This window comes from Nerophis ophidion, linkage group LG20 (genome assembly GCF_033978795.1).
Source record: "Nerophis ophidion isolate RoL-2023_Sa linkage group LG20, RoL_Noph_v1.0, whole genome shotgun sequence".
In the NCBI taxonomy this organism is placed as follows: Eukaryota; Metazoa; Chordata; class Actinopteri; order Syngnathiformes; family Syngnathidae; genus Nerophis; species Nerophis ophidion.
Window position 1 is genome coordinate 28,782,784 of NC_084630.1, and position 20,780 is coordinate 28,803,563.

At 43.7% G+C, this 20,780-nt stretch overlaps 1 long non-coding RNA gene across 2 annotated transcripts; it reads left to right on the plus strand.

Annotated features, from left to right (window-relative positions):
- The first annotated feature begins 6,472 nt into the window (after window positions 1-6,472).
- LOC133538966 (uncharacterized) lies at window positions 6,473-19,339 on the plus strand. 2 transcript variants are annotated; one of them, XR_009803145.1, is made up of 3 exons: window positions 6,473-6,608; window positions 9,855-9,932; window positions 18,943-19,339. It is a non-coding gene; the product is annotated as an uncharacterized LOC133538966 (long non-coding RNA). The 2 variants fall into 2 exon arrangements; XR_009803144.1 differs by lacking the exon at window positions 9,855-9,932.
- The last annotated feature ends 1,441 nt before the right edge of the window (window positions 19,340-20,780 follow it).

Genomic DNA, 20,780 nt, shown 5'->3' on the forward strand with positions numbered 1-20,780 from the left:
ACTTCACATACATATATATATATATATATATATATATATATATATATATATATATATATATATATATATATATATATATATACACACTATAACCACAAATAAACCTGTTTGATGCTTCGAAGAGTTGCTGGGGATCAATTTTGGTTCAGATCAGGTGGAGGTTGAGCTGGTCCATAATTTTATGGCATTTTTAAAATTTAGTAGGGAAGTTCGAATTTGAAAGTCTGCTGGTAGTGCAGAGGTGAACGAGTCGTGTGCAGGAAATGTTCCACAAGCCCCTCAAAAGTTAGTTTCTTTTTCTGTGACACGGTGCAGTCGTCGTATTTACGTGTCAAAATGCGTGAAAAGGAGAAAAAAAAACGTGTGCAAGTCGGATGTTCTGCAATCAGCTCTTCATTGACATACCTGCACATCAAGTACAAACACACAAGCATGCATAGTAGACAGCAGGTGAGTGACACTGGAAAAAACAAAAGGTGTGATTCAAGCATGAGTAGTGACACACTCCTTGTTGCTAGGATACGAAAAATAACAGAAACTGTTTTGATATTTTGACGACTTGAATGTGACAGAGAAGAATTCCCGGTGTTTTTCCCCTCTCGTACGACTGTAAAAGCTGATACAGTAATCTGGGTTAAATTTCAACCTGGTTAACGATGTTAAATACCATTAAAAAAAAGTTTTTTCCTTTGACTTTAGTCAATTACAATAAATGTCGCCAACACTGCTCAGCAACTCTTTTATTGTCTGGGAGCCAATCCTTTTTGAGGGCAAAGACAAAATGTCCCATGATGGACAAGTGGCACTTTAGAACATGTTAATGTACAAACCAACAGTTGGCACGTTGTGTAAATCATAAATAAAAACAGATTAGAATGGTTTGCAAATCCTTCTCAACTTATATTTAATTGAATAGACTGCAAAGACAAGGTATTTAATGTTGGAACTGGTAAACTTTGTTATTTTTTTGCAAATTATAGCTCATTTGGAATTTGATGCCTGCAACATGGTTCAAAAAAGCTGGTACAAGTGGCAAAAAAAGACTGAGAAAGATGAGGAATGCTCATCAAACTTATTTGGAACATCTCACAGGTGAACAGGCTAATTGGGAACAGGTGGGTGCCATTATTGGGTATAAAAGCAGCTTCCACTGAAATGCTCAGTCATAAAGATGAGGATGGGGGGAGGGTCACCACTTTGTGAACAAATGCGTGAGCAAATTGTCCAACAGTTTAAGAAAAACATTTCTCAACCAGCTAATTCAAGGAATTTAGGGATTTCACCATCTACTGTCCGTAATATCATCAAAAGGTTCAGAGAATCTGGAGAAATCAGTGCACGTAAGCGGCAATGCCTCGTGACCTTCGATCCCTCAGGCGGTACTGCATCAAAAAGCGACATCAGTGTGTAAGGGATATCACCACATGGGCTCAGGAACACTTGAGAAATCCCCTGTCAGAAACTACAGTTGGTCGCTACATCTGTAAGTGCAAGTTAAAACTGTAGTATGCAAAGCCAAAGCTATTTATCAACAACACCCAGAAACGCAGCCGGCTTCACTGGGCCCGAGCTCATCTAAGATGGACTGATGCAAAGTTGAAACGTGTTCTGTGGTCTGACGAGTCCACATTTCAAATTGTTTTTGGAAACTGTGGATGTTTTGTCGATCTGGATTGTTCTAAGCGCAAAGTTCAAAAGACAGCATCTGTGATGGTATGGGGGTGTATCAGTGCCCAAGGCATGGGTAACTTACACATCTGTGAAGGCACCATTAATGCTGAAAGGTACATACAGGTTTGGGAGCAACATATGTTGTCATTCAAGCAACGGTATCATGGACGCCCCTGCTTATTTCAGCAAGACAATGCCAAGCCACGTGTTACAATAGCGTGGCTTCATAGTAAAAGAGTGCGAGTACTAGACTGGCCTGCAGGTAGTCCAGACCTGTCTCCCATTGAAAATGTGTGGTGCATTATGAAGCCTAAAATACGACAAGGGAGACCCCGGACTGTTGAACAACTTAAGCTGTACATCAAGCAAGAATGGGAAAGAATTCCACCTGAAAAGCTTCAAAAATTGGTCTCCTCAGTTCCCAAACGTTTACGGAGTGTTGTTAAAAGGAAAGGCCTTGTAACACAGTGGTAAAAATGCCCCTGTGCCAACTTTTTTGTAATGATTTGCTGCCATTAATTTCTAAGTTAATGATTATTTGCAAAAAAAATAAGTTTCTCAGTTTGAACATTAAATATCTTGTCTTTTCAGTCTATTCAATTGAATATAAGTTGAAAATAATTTCCAATCATTGTATTCTGTTTTTATTTACGAATTACACAACGTGCCAACTCCACCGGTTTTAAGTTTTGTAAGTAGTATGACTTCCACACTACACGCCGCTCCTTTTTTCCCCAATGTTTTGAACCCTGGACTTTATACAATGCTGTGTATAATTTATGAATTTGTCTGGGTTCACAAGCTTCAAATGCCGCCAATAAATTTAGCATCGTCACATCAGACCATTGAAAATGTCTTACAGCTCACGGTGGACCAATGAAATTATTGACATTAAAGGCCTACTGAAATGAGATTTTCTTATTTAAACGGGGATGGCAGGACCATTCTATGTGTCATACTTGATCATTTCGCGATATTGCCATATTTTTGCTGAAAGGATTTAGTAGAGAACATCCACGATAAAGTTCACAACTTTTGGTCGCTAAGAGAAAAGCCCTGCCTCTACAGGAAGTCGCAGACGATGACGTCACACGTTTGATGGCTCCTCACATATTCATATTGTTTTTAACGGGAGCCTCCAACAAAAAGAGCTATTCGGACCGAGAAAACGACAATTTCCCCATTAATTTGAGCGAGGATGAAAGATTCGTTTTTGAGGATATTGATAGCGATGGACTAGGAAAAGAAATAAATAAATAAAGTAAAAAACAAACAAAAAAAAACGCGATTGCATTGGGACAGATTCAGATGTTTTTAGACACATTTACTAGGATAATTCTGGGAAATCTCTTATCTTTCTATTGTGTTGCTAGTGTTTTAGTGAGTTTAATAGTACCTGATAGTCGGGTGTCATGAGGCTAGTGTCTGATGGAAGTCGACAGCAGCTGTACGGACGGCACAAGCTCAGCTGATCTCCGGTAAGTAGTGACTTTTTACCACAATTTTCTCACCGAAAACTGCTGGTTGACATTTGGTCGGGATCCATGTTCGCTTGACCGCTGTGATCCATAGTAAACTTTCACGTCCGGGAACAAGGAATCACCGTGTGTTTGTGTGGCTAAAGGCTAAAGTTTCCTGACTCCATCTTTCTACTTTGACTTCTCCATTATTAATTGAACAAATTGCAAAAGATTCAGCAACACAGATATCCAAAAAACCGTGTAATTATGCGGTTAAAGCAGACGACTTTTAGCTGTGTGTGTGTCTGCAGCGCTAATATTTCCCAACAGTCCATGACGTCACGCGTACACGTCATCATACCGCGACGTTTTCAACACGACACTTCGCAGGAAATTTAAAATTGCAATTTAGTAAACTAAAAAGGCCGTATTGGTATGTGTTGCAATGTTGATATTTCATCATTGATATATAAACTATCAGACTGCGTGGTCGGTAGTAGTGGGTTTCAGTACGCCTTTAAATCAAAAGCACTCACTCAATCATTCAGTCAGCCAGTTAGTGCATTATGGACTCACCCTCAACACGGAGAAGATGTGAGGAAATTGCACATGAAACAGGCCCAAAGCCATAGGCGATCGACCCGGCCATCAAAATAGGAAACAGCCGCCGTAAAGAAAGGAACGGAAATCCACCACCACTAAAGAGGACTTTAGGGTTACTGTTTCGAATCTTTTGGGCAAGACACAAGTATAAATAGTCCTTTTCAAAGCAGTCTAACAATGTCTACTGACTTGTCAGTAGGTTGCCTCTCCATCCATGTTGTCATCACTGGCCTCTGCAAAGTCTTCTCCGTTGTCAAATAGATGGCCACCTGGGCCATCTATTCACCTGTCGCTGTCTTCGAGGCCGGTCCTTGCACACCTCGCTCTGCGGCTCTCCCCTACATACTCACCGTTGTGCATTCACGCACAGCATGAAAGTTTTGGTGGACAAAATGAGACAAAGAAGGAGTGGAATATTTTATGTGTAAACAAACTGTTGCGTCACAGTCCACACTATGGTGAGTTCAAGGACTGGACTCTCACATTATTAACTGTATCTACTCGGCATCCATTGCACCGGTCACCCAAGGGGGGTCCCCACATCTGCGGTCCCTTCCAGGGTTTTTCATTGTGCCCGTTGGGTTGACTTTTCTCTCGCACTGATGTGGCCTCTGAGCCAAGGATGTCGTTGTGGCTTGTGCAGCCCTTTGAGACATTTGTGATTAAGGGCTATATAAGTAAACGTTGACTGTTTGATTGCTTGAATTAAAAGCAATGCTTTTAAATTGTATGTAACCATTAACATTTATTTACAAATGAACAAACACAAGTAACGAATATTGGAATCGTGGTATCGTTGAGTATGTCACGTTCGGTGCGCATTGAGATGCGCGGAGTTGTCAACTCAAGATGCATGGGACCAGACAAGCAAGTTAGCAGGTTGGAGCTGGATTTAATTTATAAAATGACAAAAGAACACTGATGTAAATACAAAAGAAAGCGCGTGCAACGCACGGGGAGCTAGGCTAACACTAGCACCGGGTAAAAGTCCAAAAGCTGCGCGTGTCATGCGCCCAAAAGCTAAGGTGGAACTTAGCAAGCCAAAAACAGGACCAGATAAACGAACGTACATGTAATTAGTTACTATGGTAACAGCTCAGGCGAGGCACCAAGCAGTGTGGGTGGGGAGTGTTTCCACAGAGTGTTTCCACAGAGTGTTTCCAGAGCGGAAAGTGGTGTCAGGGACAGACGTGGAAGGAGATTTTTACAATAAAGTCCTAAAGCTTAGTGATGTTTCAGATGTATCAGATTTTAGGTGGGTTTATTTTTTTTACCCTTCGCGGTAATATTTCGCTGTTTGTTGCATTTTTGTTGCGTTTCACTTCATTGTAAAATGTGTCGATCGAAAGGGGGTGTGACGTTCATATGTTGTCAATATTCAGTGTTTTATAGGTACAAAATGCGGCTGCTAGACTTTTGACAAGAACAAGAAAGTTTGATCACATTACGCCTGTACTGGCTCACCTGCACTGGCTTCCTGTGCACTTAAGATGTGACTTTAAGGTTTTACTACTTACGTATAAAATACAACACGGTCTAGCTCCATCCTATCTTGCCGATTGTATTGTACCATATGTCCCGGCAAGAAATATGCGTTCAAAAGACTCCGGCTTATTAGTGATTCCCAAAGCCCAAAAAAAGGTCTGCGGGCTATAGAGTTTTCATTTGGGGCTCCAGTACTCTGGAATGCCCTCCCGGTAACAGTTCGAGATGCCACCTCAGTAGAAGCATTTAAGTCTCACCTTAAAACTCATTTGTATACTCTAGCCTTTGAATAGACTCCCTTTTTAGACCAGTTGATCTGCCGTTTCTTCTCTTTTTCTCCTATGTCCCACTCTCCCTTGTGGAGGGGGTCCAGTCCGATCCGGTGGCCATGGATGACGTACTGGCTGTCCAGAGTCGGGACCCAGGATGGACCGCTCGTCCACAGTCGGGACCCAGGATGGACCGCTTGCCTGTGTATCGGCTTGGGACATCCCTGCGCTGCTGATCCGCCTCCGCTTGGGATGGTTTCCTGCTGGCTCCGCTTTGGACTGGACTCTCGCGGCTGTGTTGGATCCACTATGGATTGAACTTTCACAGTATCATGTTAGACCCGCTCGACATCCATTGCTTTCGTCCTCTCCAAGGTTCTCATAGTCATCATTGTCACCGACGTCCCACTGGCTGTGAGTTTTCCTTGCCCTTATGTGGGCCTACCGAGGATGTCGTAGTGGTTTGTGCAGCCCTTTGAGACACTAGTGATTTAGGGCTATATAAGTAAACATTGATTGATTGATTGATTGATATCCTTCATAGTTAATATCGTAAATACCACATTATTGTCCTTTCTAGGTGTCTCATTCGGTAAAGAAATTTAAAATTCCATTACGTTTTTTTAAGGCTGTCTGTCATAACGTTTTCATCATTTAGTCAGACATTATTGTTAGGTTTTGTATTGGTGTTCCTAAAAATAGATATACCGGCCCCAGACACATTTTTTTTCTCAAAATTTGGCTCTTTAGTCAAAATAATTGCCCAGGCCTGATATAGTTTATATGTGCAATCATTTAGCGAGTTCCCTCTTTATTCAGTGAATTAGTAGCATTTATGTCTAGCCGTTGTTTTGGGGGGGTTTGTGAATGGTTTTGTATTTGTAGTGTCACACCTATGGATCATGTTTTGTTTTGATTTTGGACATTCAGTCACGTTTAGCACTTCCTGGTTTTGTTTGTTTCCATGCCACCTTGTCACACCCCTGCCCTCAGTCCCACACCTATTCCTGATTATCACTAGCCAGTATTTAAGTAATTTTCTTTCTGTTCATCAGTCTGGGAACTTTGCTTTCATTGCCGTTCATACTTCATGCCATGCTTTTCGATTCATCCACGCCAAGTAAGTTTTTGTTTGTATTTATGCCTTTGATAGTATCTTTTGTTTGTTTATAGTTAGTATTGCCATTGTGCTGTTTTTGTTTTAGGTTTTAGTATAGATTATTATCCGCCATCGAGCGCGCTTTTTGTTTTGCCTTTTTTTATTGTATTTTGAGTATAAATAAAAAAACATGTGCCTGAATTCTCGCCTGGCTCGTCCTGTAATCCCTCTGCGTCGAAGGAGCACAAACAATCCTTGTCCAGGTCTGACATGTAGTAATTTTCCTTTGCATTTTGTTTTGATTTATGTGACCGCAGCATTTTTAAATTGCTCTTTTTTACATTGGTGAGTTTTTGCTTTCGGATAACATCTGTTTTTGCTGCCTTGGGACGTTGCTGCACGTTTTTGCCCCCTTTCAGTCACTGTAAAAAAATGCCCCCAGTTAAGCACTGAGTCAATTGTATGCAGGGGCACCGTATAGAGGGGACAAGTCTGGACAATTCCAAGATCCCCGAAAAACAGGACTATGGTGACGGGGGAGGGCGGTCTGATTTTTTTTCAATGGGGCCTAGAATTCCTGGCATTGTCCCTTCTTGTATGGCTAAATAGATAAATAAACTCTTTGACAGTGTTATTCAACTGGCCAGATCCAACCATACCGGCTACCGAGTTCAAATCAAAACTTGAGAGACAAACATTTTTGAAACAAATTTCTAAAACCACTAGAGTGCTGGTGTTGTACATTGCTAGATCCTTGCATTGACATTTTAATCTTGCAATCAAACATAGAACATTGGGGTCCAAATGTGTAATTGACATAACTAAGGCACCCCTTTAAAAAGTAATCTCCATTTTGGCAGTTACAAATATTTTTTAAATATTATTATTATTATTTTTTTTTTAACTAAACCAGGGGTCAACAACCCAAAACATTGAAAGAGCCATCAATTGATTTAGATGGACCCCGACTTAAACAAGTTGAAAAATGTATTCGAGTGTTACCATTTAGTGGTCAATTGTACGGAATATGTACTGTACTGTGCAATCTACTAATAAAAGTTTCAATCAATCAATCAATCAGCCATATTGGATCAAAGATACAAAAAACACATTTGTTTGTTTGAGGCATGACGATGCAATATGTACATACAGCTAGCCTAAATAGCATGCTAGCATTGATTAGCTTGCAGTCATGCACTGGCCAAATACGCCTGATTAGCACTCGAACAATTCAATAACATCAACACAGCTCACTGTAAATGGTCTGTTTGCCGTGAGTGTTCTCCTGAGTCCGAAAGATCCTCCGTGAGCCCGGTAGACAGTTTGAATACAGTCCTTTTTATTTAAACACAACAGTCTGGAAATGCTTTTCAGCGGTCTGTTTTAGGTGTGTGTCCCCTCGCTCTCTCTCCAGCTCCCAACTCCAACTCCGTGTCTCTAGATAACAAGGCCCACCTGGGTCATCTATTCACCTGTCGCTGTCTTCGAGGCCGGTCCTTGCACAACCCGCTCTGCGGCTCCCCCCTCCATACTCACTGTTGTGCATTCATGCACAGCATGAAAGTTTTGGTGGACAAAATGAGACAAAGAAGGAGTGGAATATTTTACGTGTACACAAACTGTTGCGTCACAGTCCACACTATGGTGAGTTCAAGAACCGTTGATATTAGTAGGACAAAACAATACTCACCAAATCCTCTCATCGGTGAAGCATACACACAAACATATTAAACAGTGGGCTTTCTAACATGTGGGAAGGTTTGTGTCATGTTTGTCCTCAAACAAAAAACATACTAAAACAAAAAAAAATATTTTCCCCCCATCTTTTTCAAGCCTTTTTTAAAAATGCTCCAGAGAACCACTACGGCGGCGCTCAAGAGTCATGGGTTGCTGACCCCCGCGTTACTGTAGCTTGTTTACTTCAGATGCAGTCAGTAGTCATCTGTTCAACTACTTTAGTTATTGTAGTTTATCTCAAGGTTCCATTTTAGGTCCTCTTTTTTTCATCATTTGAGCTATTCAACTGGTGCCCCCCCCCCCCCCATCCCCCAATAAAAAGTCTAGCTGTCAACACTGAATGTTGGATTGTTGTATTATTTTTTCACAGCTTATGAACTTACATTCATATCTCATTGAAGTATTATCAATTAAAACATTTATATAGGATTTATGAATTGCTGCTATTTTTTAGAATATTTTTGTTATTTCTCACTTGACCCTTTGCATATACCTTCAAGTATGTCTTCCGGGGTTCGCACACTCCTTAAAAGAGGATTACTGCACCACTACATGTCCTCTCGCACGCTTTTACATCACACAATCAATTTGCCAGCTTCACAACACATTGTGTGAGGCTTGAGCAGAATACTAAGGTACGTGGCTGCAAGACATACTTGGTCAACAGCCATACAGGTCACACTGAGGGTGACAGTATAACAACTTTAACACTGTTACAAATATGCGCCACACTGTGAACCCAAACAAGAATGACAAACCCTTTTTGGGAGAATGTCCGTGCCTTAAAGGGGAACACTATCACAATTTCAGAAAGGTTAAAACCAATAAAAATTAGTTACCAGTGGCTTATTTTATTTTTCGAAGTTTTTTCGAAATTTTACCCATCCCGGAAGATCCTGAAAAAAGGCTTTAAAGTGCCTGATTTTTGCTATCTGCAAAGCCACTGTCCATTTCCCTGTGACGTCACATAGTGATGCCAATACAAACAACATGGCGGATACCACAGCAAGATATAGCGACATTAGCTTGGATTCAGACACGGATTTCAGGGGCTTAAGCAATTCAACAGGTTACGCATGTATTGAAACGGATGGTTGGAGTATGGAGGCAGATAGCGAAAACGAAATTGAAGAAGAAACTGAAATTATTGAGCGAATAGCTATTGACGCTATTCGGCCATGTCTGCCTTAGCATCGCCGGTAAAATGTGCGGACCAAACGATCGGGACTTTCGCACTGACACTGGAGCAACTTAAATCCGTCGATTGGTAAGTGTTTGTTTGGCATTAAATGTGGGTGGAGGGAAACGCTGGATGCAATTACAGTTACAAATGTACATACAGCTAGCCTAAATAGCATGTTAGCATCGATTAGCTGGCAGTCATACCGCGACCAAATATGTCTGATTAGCACATAAGTCAAGAACATCAACAAAACTAACCTTTGTGATTCCGTTGACTTAATCGTTGGAAATGCATCTGCTTTGAGTGTCGCAGGGTATCCATTCATCTCTGTGCCATGTCTGTCGTAGCATCGCCGGTAAAATGTGCGGACCAAACGAGGGATTTTCGCATCTCTTGACACTGGAGCAACTTAAATCTGTCGATTGGTAAGTGTGTTTGTTTGGCATTAAATGTGGATGGAAGGAAAGGCTGGATGCAAATATAGCTACAAATGAGGCATAACGATGCAATATGTACATACAGCTAGCCTAAATAGCATGTTAGCATCGATTAGCATGTCGTGCTAATCGATGCACATTCTACGTGAATCAACTCGAATCTGTCCCTGATCGTGTTGTTACACCCTCCGACAACACACAGACGAGGCATCATGTCTCCAAGGGACCAGAAAACAGTCAAAAAAACGGAAAATAACAGAGCTGATTTGACTTGCTGCGTGCAATGTGTTTGAGAAAATGGCGGTTGACTACCTAGGTGACGTCACGTTTTGACGTCATCGCTCCGAGAGCAAATAATAGAAAGGCGTTTAATTCGCCAAAATTCACCCATTTAGAGTTCGGAAATCGGTTAAAAAATATATGGTCTTTTTTCTGCAACATCAAGGTATATATTGACGCTTACATAGGTCTGGTGATAATGTTCTCCTTTAACACAACTTAAACACAAGAGAACAAATACCCAGAACACCTTGCAGGGCTACAATATACAACACCTCAACCGACGCAAGTAGGGAGGGTGGGGGGTTGGTGGTAGAGGGGGTGTGTATACAGTAGCCCTGAAGAGTCAGGACTGCATGGGATTATGGGTAATTGTTATGTTGTGTTTATGTTGTGTAACGATGCGGATGTTCTCCCGAAATGTGTTTGTCATTCTTGTTTGGTGTGGGTTCACAGTCTGGCACATATTTGTAACAGTGTTAAAGTTTTTTTACAGCCACCCTTAGTGTGACGTGTGTAGCTGTTGATCAAATATATTTTGCATTACCACATTGTCGTTTAGCTTGGCCAAATGCAACATACGACTGGGCTTGTTCACCGTTAGATCGGGTTGTAGGAGTCGCCAAAGACAGTGCCATTATGACACTCCCTGAATATTGTTGATCTGGTAGATATCGACAGTGGTTACTGGCTTTGATAGAATTGGCCTCCTAAGATTGGAGATATACTGGGGAAAATTGGGGACGTCGGCAAGTATGACGCTATCGAGCGGCCTTCACATTAAACTCGCGGGCCGCACCAACATTAAATCGTCATTTCGAAGTGCGGGCCGCATAATAACGTCTCGCGGGCAGCATTTTTGAGACCCCTGATTTCAAGTATACAAATGAGTTTTGAGATTGGACTTAAATGCTTCTACTGAGGTAGCATCTCTAACTGTTATCGAGAGGGCATTGCAGAGTACTGGAGCACAAATACAAACCCTATTTCCATATGAGTTGGGAAAATGTGTTAGATGTAAATACAAACGGAATACAATGATTTGCAAATCATTTTTCAACCCATATTCAGTTGAATATGCTAAAAAGACAACATATTTGATGTTCAAACTGATAAACATTTTTGTTGTTGTTGCAAATAATCATTAACTGTAGAATTTGATGCCAGGAACACGTGACAAAGAAGTTCGGAAAGGTGGCAAATACTGATAAAGTTGAGGAATGCTCATCAATCAAACACTTATTTGGAACATCCCACTGGTGTGCAGGCTAATTGGGAACAGGTGGCTGCTATGATTGGGTAAAAAAACAGCTTCCCATAAAATGCTCAGTCTTTCACAAGAAAGGATGGGGCGAGGTACATACCTTTGTCCACAACTGCGTGAGCAAATAGTCAAACAGTTTAAGAACAACGTTTCTAAAAGTGCAATTGGAAGAAATTTAGGGATTTCAACATCTACGGTTCATAATAGCATTAAAAGTTTGAGAGAATCTGGAGAGATCACTCCACGTAAGCGGCATTGCCGGAAACCAACATTGAATGACCGTGACCTCCGATCCCTCAGACGGCACTGTATCAAAAACCAACATCAATCTCTAAAGGATATCACCACATGGGCTCAGGAATACTTCAGAAAACCACTGTCACTAAATACAGTTGGTCGCTACATCTGTAAGTGCAAGTTAAAGCTCTACAATGCAAAGCGAAAGCCATTTATCAACAACATCCAGAAACGTTGTCGGCTTCTCTAAGCCCGAGATCTTCTAAGATGGACTGATGCAAAGTGGAAAAGTGTTCTGTGGTCTGACGGGTCCACATTTCAAATTGTTTTTGGAAGAATTCGACATCCAGACTGTTATCGACGCAAAGTTCAAAAGCCAGCATCTGTGATGGTATGGGGGTGCATTAGTGCCCAAGGCATGGGTAACTTACACATCTGTGAAGGCACCATTAATGTTTAAAGGTACATACAGGTTTTGGAACAATATATGCTGCCATCTAAGCGCCGTCTTTTTCATGGACACCCCTGCTTATTTCAGCAAGACAATGCCAAGCCACATTCAGCACATGTTACAATAGCGTGGCTTTTTAAAAAAAAGAGTGTGGGTACATTCCTGGCCCGCCTGCAGTCCAGACCTGTCTCCCATCGACAGCAGAAACCCCGGACTGTTGAACAACTGAAGCTCTACATAAAAGAAGAATGGGAAGTAATTCCACTTTCAAAGTTTCAACAATTAGTTTCCTCATTTCCTAAATGTTTATTGAGTGTTGTTAAAAGAAAAGGTGATGTAACACAGGGGTGAACATGACCTTTCTCAACTACTTTGGCATGTGCTGCAGCCATGAAATTCTAAGTTAATTATTTTTTGCAGAAAAATAAAATACATTTTGTGAGTTTGAACATCAAATATCTTGTCTTTGTAGTGCATTCAATTGAAAATGGGTTGAAAAGACTAGACAGCAAACACGGACTAATTAGACAACTGAATACACCTGGACTAGACACAGTAGGAAACGACACAGGTGCAACTCATGACACAAACAAGCACTTGGGGGGAAAAAAAACCATAGTACAACCAGAAACATATTGGGACAGTACCCGCCCCCCAAGAGTACTGGTACAAGGGTACTGATACAAGACGTTCCGAACGGAAGAGGGCATTCCGGAGTACTGGAGTATCGTTCCAAAACCCGCAGACTTTTTTGGGGCTCTGGTAATCACTAATAAGATGGAGATTATTGAACACAGATATCTTGCCAGGACATGTGGTACAACACAATCAGCAAGATAGGATGCAGCTAGACAGTTTAGAATTTTATACATATGTAGCAAAACCTTAAACTCACATCTCAAAGGGGACGGCGTGGCGCAGTGGAAGAGTGGCCGTGCGCAACCCGATGGCCCCTGGTTCAAATCCCACCTAGTACCAACCTCGTCACGTCCGTTGTGTCCTGAGCAAGACACTTCACCCTTGCTCCTGATGGGTGCTGGTTGGCGCCTTGCATGGCAGCTCCCTCCATCAGTGTGTGAATGTGTGTGTGAATGGGTAAATGTGGAAGTAGTGTCAAAGCGCTTTGAGTACCTTGAAGGTGGAAAAGCGCTATACAAGTACAACCCATTTAACATTATCACCAGACCTATGTAAGAGTCAATATATACCTTGATGTTGCAGGAAAAAGACCATATGTTTTTTTAACCGATTTCCGAACTCTAAAAGGGTGAATTTGGAAATTTAAACGCCTTTCAATTTTTTGCTGTCGGAGCGATGACCTTTCACCTGTGACGTTACAATGGGAAGCAATCCACCGTTTTCTCAAACACATTACACACGCCAAGTCAAATCAGCTCTGTTATTTTCCGTTTTTTCGACTGTTTTCCGTACCTTGGAGACATCATGCCTCGTCGGAGGGTGTAACAACACGATCAGGGACAGATTCAAGTTGTCTAACGTGGAGTGTGCATCGATTAGCACGGCATGCTAATCGATGCTAACATGGTAGAAATGCCAAGAATGTGTGGATATCCTGCGACACTCAAAGCAGATGCGTTTCCAACGATAAAGTCAACGAAATCACAAAGGTGAGTTTTGTTGATGTTATTGACTTATGTGCTAATCAGACATATTTGGTCACAGCATGACTGCCAGCTAATCGATGCTAACATGCTATTTAGGCTAGCTGTATGTACACTTGTAGCTATATTTGCATCCAGCCTTTCCCTTTAATGCCAAACAAACACTTACCAATCAACGGATTTAAGTTGCTCCAGTGGTCAAAAGAGGCTATCGTTGGTTAGAAGGCAATCGCCGAATAGCTTCAATAGCTATTCGCTCAATAGCTTCACTTTCTTCTTCAATTTCGTTTTCGTTATCTGCCTCCACACTCCAACCATCCGTTTCAATACATGCGTAATCTGTTGAATCGCTTATGCCGCTGAAATCCGAGTCTGAATCCGAGCTAACGTCGCTATATCTTGCTGGGCTATCCGCCATGTTTGTTTGTATTGGCGTCACTATGTGACATCACAGGAAAATGGACGGGTGGATTGACAGATAGCGAAAATCAGACACTTTAAAGCCTTTTTTTGGGATATTCCGGGATGGGTAAAATTTTGAAAAAAACTTCGCAAAATAAAATAAGCCACTGGGAACTGATTTGTATTGCTTTTAACCCTTATGAAACTGTGATAATGTTCCCCTTTAAGTGCACAGGAAGCCAGTGCAGGTGAGCCAGTATAGACGTTGTGATGACTCTTCTTCGGCATTGTAATGCCGGTGTGGTTTTCCCGTGGATGCGTCGAAGCAGAACACAGCATAAGTAAGATAAAGGGTATTTAATAACAAAAGTCTATGAACAAAAATACTGGTGTAAAGAGAAAAAGTAAACAAAAGACGCTAGCGTGAAAGCTAGGATAAAACAAGGAAAACTAGAACTTGGTACGAGGACACAAAAGAGTAAACAAAACATTTAGCATGAAAGCTAGACAATAAAGTGGCTTGGCGTGAGAGCTAGCGAGAAAATACATACGAATGATGAGAGTCGTCACTGATGCGCGTGGGCAAATTAGGATCCGAGAATGAGTGAACAGAAAAGGTGAGCTTAAATAGGAGGGTGATAATTATTAGCAGGTGTGCGGGGCGAGACTAACAGGTGGACTGATGTGTAACCATAGTGATGGACAAAAACAGGAAATAAACGGGTCAGACTGAGAATGAAAAAACAAACACGTGAAGATCTGAGCAGCAGATCGCAACAGTATTCCCCCCCAACAAAAGACAGATACCAGATGTCTTAAAAAACAAACAAAAACTTGAACCCCCTCCCCAAAACCAGAAAGTTCACAAACGAAGGGAGGGCGGAGGGAGGCCACGGTGGAGGGTCGCCAGATCGCATGTCCCCGAATCCACCGAGGACACATCATGTGGCGGCGGCGGGTGGAACGCTGCTGCCGAAAAAGTTTTGGCGGGCGACCTCGAAAAGGCCACATTAGTGGCCGCCTCGCAGGATGAGGTGCCCGGCGAGGCGGACGACCCGGGCACGGCCACATCCGTGGCCGACATGGAGGAGGGAGTGTCTGGCGAGGAGGATGACCTCGCAGAGGCCACGCCCGTGATCGACGTGGTGGACGACGCCTCAGCACCGAAATCCCAGCAGGCTTGGAAGCAGCAGACGAGGGTGCGGGGACTGCAGCCAAAGCAGGCCCGAGTGCAGCTGGCGAGGATGATGCGGGTGCCGCAGGAGTCGTCGGAGGCGGCCTGGGAGCCGCAGGAGTCGTCGGAGGCGGCCTGGGAGCCGCAGGAGTCGTCGGAGGCGGCCTGGGAGCCGCAGGAGTCGTCGGAGGCGGCCTGGGAGCCGCAGGAGTCGTCGGAGGCGGCCTGGGAGCCGCAGGAGTCGTCGGAGGCGGCCTGGGAGCCGCAGGAGTCGTCATCGACGTGAATGCAGGCGTAGTCGTCGGTGGTGCTGGTGTGGGCTCCAGCCCCGTCGTCGACGCTGGTGTGGGCTCCAGCCCCGTCGTCGACGCTGGTGTGGGCTCCAGCCCCGTCGTCGACGCTGGTGTGGGCTCCAGCCCCGTCGTCGACGCTGGTGTGGGCTCCAGCCCCGTCGTCGACGCTGGTGTGGGCTCCAGCCCCGTCGTCGGCGGTGCTTGGCGGCGCGGAGCTGGCACCGGTGCTTGGCGGCGCGGAGCTGGCACCGGTACCTGTCGTGGTGCTGGTACCGGAGTGGGCTCCAGCCTTGGAGTTAGTGCTGGCGTGAGAACCAGTTTAGAGTCTGAAACTGGCGTGAGAACAAGGCTAGAAACATCTTCTGGTGTGAAAACCAGGTCAGAGTCATGTGCTGGTGTGAGAACCAGACTGGGAGCAGGCGTCGGCTTCAGCCGAGGAGCAGGCGTCGGCTTCAGCCGAGGAGCAGGCGTCGGCTTCAGCCGAGGAGCAGGCGTCGGCTTCAGCCGAGGAGCAGGCACAGGGGTCTGCCGAGGAGAACTAGGGGACTGGCTGTGAGCAGGACTAGGACTATGATGAGTGATAAGACAAACACTAGGACTCGGGCAAGGACTTGAGAGAGGACCAGGACTTACAATCACACTAGTGCTTTGAGAAGGGCTTGGGCAACGACCAGGACTTACAGTCATACCAGGGCTTGGGCAAGAACTAGGACAAACGGTCAAACTAGGGCTTGGGCAAGGACTGGGACTAACAATCAAACTGGTGCTCGGGCAAGGACTAGGACAAAGACTAGGACTTACAGTAACACTGGGGCTCGGACAAGAACTTGGGTAAGGACTAGGGTTCGGACTAAGACCACGAGGGGAATCAGTACTAATATTACAAAGGCAAGAAACAAGACTCGGGACCGGACTCGGACTACGGATCAGTCTACGAGTGGAACTAGGACTACGACGACTACGAGAAAGACTAGGACTACAACTAGAATCAGAACGGAAACTCGGACCAGGACTTGGACTACGACTCAGTCTACAAGTCGGTCTACGAGTAGGACTAGAGCATGGGCTACGAAGAAGGCTGGGACTCGAACTCTGAGAGAGACTGTGACTAAAACTAGAACTAGGGCACAGACGGAACACAGGTGGAGGAGGTATAAGAGGGCGTGACTTGACCGGGGAGAACACCGGTGGAGGTCTAGGAGGCCGTAGTGGTATAACAGGGGTAAACACCGGTGGTGGTCTACTTGGCCCTTGAGACTTGGCCGGGGGAAACACAGGTGGAGGAGGTCTACTAGGAGGAGCTAAGCGTTTAGCGGGCCGAAAAACAGGTAAAGGTGGCCTACATGGAGGTTTTTGTTTAGCAGTTTTAAGAAGAGGTAGCGTCTGCCCTACCTCCGCAACACAGCTATAGGCCGTAGCCCCCCCCTCCAGACGGGAATCCCAGACCCGTTCCCTGTGGTCAGGGACTGACCATAAGGGAGGGTGGTGGGAGGTTTGGAGGCGGGCAGACCCCTCCCCTCTATATTGTCCAGAGTGTCCCTTTGAAAAGGGAGAAAAAACCTTGGACTTGGGCAGAGAATGAGGTTTAAACGGTGGGTTAGAAGAAAAACTAGGTGACTGAGGTTGACTAGAATAATAAGAAAAAATATCCTGATACTTTTGTATCTTATTATTAATGTTATTGTCATTTGAAAATGGCTGAGAAAACGAATCTTCCCCAAAAAATTCCTTGTTGATGACGTCATCATCGGAAGACGGGTTTGCGTTACCGGGGGGCGTCGACGAAATGACGTCATCTGCGCGGGACACAAGTTGGGAATTTGCCCAGTCGGTAAAACTGTTAGCAAAGTGTGTTATTGGGTCCCCAAACAATGGTGTAGGGGTTTTGTGTGCTGACTGTAGGTTGCTGTGTTCGTGAGGAGGGAGACATGGAGTGGGCAAGTCACTGTCGCCCGACGAAGCCATACTTCGCGGCTTCCGCCTACGCGGACGAGCGCGAGCGCTGCGGGAGGGAAACTCACCGCTCCCGGAAGCATCGATCGGAACCAGTTTTCCCTCCAGGTCCCACATCATGCTTTCGTCTGGATTGCATCGGAGAGTTTCAGCCTCCATCGCTCGGAATACCCTCCATGTGCCTTCGTCGAAGGTCTCCTCGTGGTTGCCAGACGCGGAAAAACTTTTTAATGCTCGGATCCTACTGTGATGACTCTTCTTCGGCATTGTAATGCCGGTGTGGTTTTCCCGTGGATGCGTCGAAGCAGAACACAGCATAGGTAAGATAAAGGGTATTTAATAACAAAAGTCTATGAACAAAAATACTGGTGTAAAGAGAAAAAGTAAACAAAAGACGCTAGCGTGAAAGCTAGGATAAAACAAGGAAAACTAGAACTTGGTACGAGGACACAAAAGAGTAAACAAAACATTTAGCATGAAAGCTAGACAATAAAGTGGCTTGGCGTGAGAGCTAGCGAGAAAATACATACGAATGATGAGAGTCGTCACTGATGCGCGTGGGCAAATTAGGATCCGAGAATGAGTGAACAGAAAAGGTGAGCTTAAATAGGAGGGTGATAATTATTAGCAGGTGTGCGGGGCGAGACTAACAGGTGGACTGATGTGTAACCATAGTGATGGACAAAAACAGGAAATAAACGGGTCAGACTGAGAATGAAAAAACAAACACGTGAAGATCTGAGCAGCAGATCGCAACAGACGTAATATAATCAAACAGTCTTGTTCTTGTCAAATGGATGGTTTCAAGACGTTCCAAAGTTCAAGAATAGGAAGATGTTCAAAATTCCACAACAGGCAGGGAAAAGGGAGGCCTTAGGTCCAACATGACAAGTAGCCCGGCTAACCAACCAGAAACAGATCATTAGTTTTCCCTCCCTGACATCCCGCTAATGATATTCCAGCCAGATGTTATCATTAGGACAAGCATGTGAGGTAACAACTCTGGAAGAAAACGCAAAAGGCAAAGGTAAGCAGGTCTTGGATGGCACACGGCCAAGTCCAAATCTGCTGCCGACGACCACTCATCATTTCCTGTTTTCTGTTCTGAGTTTCAAGTCTTGAGGGGGGGGATCTTATCTGGGATTTGACTTCAGCAACTTCACTAAGCACTGGGATTGTAAAAAAGGGAGTGGACAGAAGATATTTCGCCGACTCATGCAGTTTGTAACCTTTAAAAACTCCCTTAAAGCACACAGAGCGTTAGATATAGTTAGCAGGAACATTTTATTTTTGTAATTTTTTTTTTTTTTTTTTCCTGTCCAGCTTCTCAGGCAAATCGAAGGGGGCAACAGCCTAAGCAGGGAAACCCAAACTTTCCTCTCCCCAGCCACTTCGTCCAGCTCTTCCCGGGGGATCCCGAGGCATTCCGAGGCCAGCCAGGAGACATAGTCTTCCCAACGTGTCCTGGGTCTTCCCCGTGGCCTCCTACCGGTCGGACGTGCCCTAAACACCTCCCTGGGGAGGCGTTCAAGTGGAATCCTGACCAGATGCCCGAACCACCTCATCTGGCTCCTCTCCACCTCGGATAAGCGGAAGAAGATGGATGATGTACAATAAATGCCCATATCGATATGTTCAGATTTACTTTACAAAAGAGAAATGTAGGATACTTCTCTTGTTGCCTTATTTGTGTTTGACTTTATTAAATGTATTTACATTATTATTTGGTGCAGCCAAATCATTTTTCTTTTTCTACCCGGAGCGGATAAAAAAAGAAAAGAAAGGAAGACAGAGGGGGAAATTGTGTGGACAACAACAGCAAACACAACAATAACAACAACAATAGAGCAACATCAGCAAATACGACATGTACAAATATGTGATAGCAAAGAAGCAGTTAGCAAAATAAATATTATTAACACAGAAATGACAATGAGCATTATTACACTACAAATGGAGCAAAACAAATAACAATAGAAATAACACTATTGATCAGGAACAATACCAATAATGTACCTCTATTATCAACAATAAAGTTGTTCAAATGCAACAATTCATATATGTAATAATAACTTGAGATACAAAAGAATGCAGAAAAATGGAGTGGAAGAAAGAGAAGCAACCTATATTAGCCTTGTAGATTGTTATAGCAACAATAGGATAAGCTTTGTCAGTGTGCCATGTGTTATCCAGTTTCCCCTAGGGCTTGGGTGTCAATCTCTGGCCCGCGGGCCAAATTTGGCCCGCCATGTAATTTAATTTGGCCCTTGAGGCAATATCAAATTAACATTACAGCTGGCCCGCCGTTATTACACAGCAGCGGTGCCGCTGTAACACCGCAATTTCTCACACTTGCCAATCCTCCCGAAGTTCAGTGCCCCTCCCGAAAATCTCCCGGGGCAAGCATTCTCCCGATTTCCACCCGGACAACAATATTGAGGGCGTGCCTTAAAGGCACTGCCCTTAACATTCTCTACAAGCTGTCGTCACGTCCGCATTTCCTCCATACAAACAGCGTGCAGGCCCACTCGTATAATATATGCGACTATTACACACACATAAGTGAATGCAAAACATACTTGGTCAACAGCCATACAGGTCACACTGAGGGTGGCCGTATAAAGAACTTTAACACTGTTACAAATATGCACCACACTGTGAACCCACACCAAACAAGAATGACAAACACATTTCGGGAGAACATCTGCACTGTAACATAACATAAACATAACATAACAAATACCCAGAATCCCTTGCAGCACTAACTCTTTCGGGACGCTACAATATATTTTGATATTTACCTCAGAAGGCTGCAAATAGAAAAGATGCATTAAATTTGTATTTAAATTGTATTTGATTTGCCATTGATATTTTTTAATTATTATTATTATTATTTGAAACTCAATTTTGCATGTCACTATAAAGTTACTGTATATAAGCCTTGCTTGTTCAATGTTTAATGCAAAACTTGTTTGGGTCCCTATTAAAAGGTGAATTTGTTCAACCTTGGCCCGTGGCTTTGTTCAGTTTAAAATTTTGGCCCACTCTGTATTTGAGTTTGACACCCCTGCCCTAGGGCAAACATCGTTAATATTTGTTTGATGAAACGTGATTATGTGCATGAGTGAATGCATATGTACAGTATGTGTATATGTATGTTT